This window comes from Nannospalax galili, unplaced genomic scaffold (assembly GCF_000622305.1).
Source record: "Nannospalax galili isolate Female #2095 unplaced genomic scaffold, S.galili_v1.0 scaffold1787, whole genome shotgun sequence".
Taxonomy (NCBI): Eukaryota; Metazoa; Chordata; class Mammalia; order Rodentia; family Spalacidae; genus Nannospalax; species Nannospalax galili.
Genome location: NW_008355486.1, coordinates 14,831 through 16,847, shown reverse-complemented (window position 1 = coordinate 16,847; position 2,017 = coordinate 14,831).

Genomic DNA, 2,017 nt, shown 5'->3' with positions numbered 1-2,017 from the left:
GAAACTGCCTGACACATTCAATGAAGCCAACCAAGTACCTCACCATCAGAACAATGGTCTACATTATCTGGGTCACTTTCCTTCCTGTCTACCACAGCACAAAGGGTTATGGCCATGGTGATCATGGAGGCCTTCTCCAACTTGGCCTCCACCATAGGGCTGTGAGGCTGCATCTTTCTGCTCAATGCTACATTATCATGCTAAGGCCAAAAAAGTTATCTGCATGTTTTCCATATATAAAACACCTTCTGGGATCAGTATGCCTTCCCTTTGTAAGTTGAAACATAAGTGTTTCCTAGAATGCAGACTGGGTCTGAAGCAACTGTTAGATTTAGGGGAGTAGAAAAAGGAAGGAGTTTAATGTTTAGAAATAAGAGTCAGAGCCAGATCTGCCATCCATAGGCAAGGAATGTGTTCCCATTCATTTAGAGAACACCTCAAAGGCTGGTAAGTCCTTCTGAGGAATGAATATCTGCATCAAAAGGGGGAGAAGTTTGGACTTATATAGGAACTCTGCTGAACACTGCTGCAAGAGTTAACTCTATGCTGGGGTCTGGTGTCCTCGAGGGTCTCTCTCTCCAAGATTATTTTCTCAGGCAGGCAATTTACTTAGGGCACTAAAGGAGACAGGTGGGCTCCAAAAACAGTCCCTCTCAGACCAGGGAGTGACCAGTGGATAAGGCTTGAGCAAGACCAGATTGCCAATTTAGAGCCAGTTAGCCACTTTAAGAGATTTATGGCTTTCCCTAATGAGACTCGTGACTCTTCTGCAATTAGTACATTCTTCATTCCAGACCCTGGGTGCATAAGAGTTTAGGGGGTTAGGATGCAAAGAGGGGCAGCATTGTTTTGGGGGAAAAGCTTAGATAAAAGTCAGTGAAATCTTTTTCTGCTCCTGGGTAGAGAAAGGTGGTAGCTGGTATTGCTGTCAGAAAAAATCTATTACTGGATGCACAAAAGAAACAGTTAGGCATTGGGGTAGGTGGGAAGAAAGTTAAACTTGTTTCAGGACATAGTATCTGGTCCTCTGTCTTTCCTGTAAAATGACATTGTAAATTAGCACAGACTTGGCTGCAGATATAAGCTGTTGAGAGATATGAAAGTTAGCTGTGGGGAACCTAGGGAATACATCTGAGAAGAATTTTGTTACTTCAGCGATTGTCCCATGGATCTGATTTTTTCCTAGAAAAATAAAATCTCTAGAACATGGTATTAGGGAGAGTGGGGGCTGTCTGGAGTGTTGGTGCTAAGCAGCGTAAAGACTGCCATGAGAATGACAGAAAAAGGAGCTCCAGGGGGACATCTGTGGCGTGCAGTTTCCACTAGGTCATGGATGTCTCTCCACGTGATCCGGGGTGGCTTTGGATGTCATCTCTGTCTTTTTCTTTTCTTTGTCTCTGTCAGGGTCATGCGAGCCATCTTCTTCGTGGGTGGGGAGATGTCTGACATTTCTAGCTGGAATCCAGATAGGCTTTGGTTGGTCTTGTGGGAAAACACAAGCAAATCCTCTCCCTGTTGTTAACAATGGATCTAGTCCTTTCCAGAGTCCATCAAAGGGTCTCTCCATTTAACCATGATGGGTGGTACTGGGTGTGTTTGAGCCCAGTGTCAGGTGATGGGAGGAGCATCTGTCCCTCTATATACATTAAGTACATTAAGGGTGAACAAGGCTAATGTTAATTGAATATTGGGAGAATATGTTGTTTGAGCCTGTCTTTTTAATTGGTCCTTTAAGGTTTTGTGTGACCTTTCCACAATGGCTTGTCCCTGTGGGTTGTAAGGGATGCCAGTGTGATGGGTGATTTTCCACGCTTCACAAAAATTTTTAAATGATGAGCTGGTAAATGTTGGGCCATTGTCTGTCTTTAATTGTGCAGGGAGGCCCATAATGGCAAAGCATGAAAGCATATGATTTATCAGCTTTCTCAAACTTTCACCAGTTTGAGCAGTGGCCCAGAGAAAATGAGAGTAGGTGTCTATAGTTACAAATACATATTTCTGTCTGCCAAATTGAGGG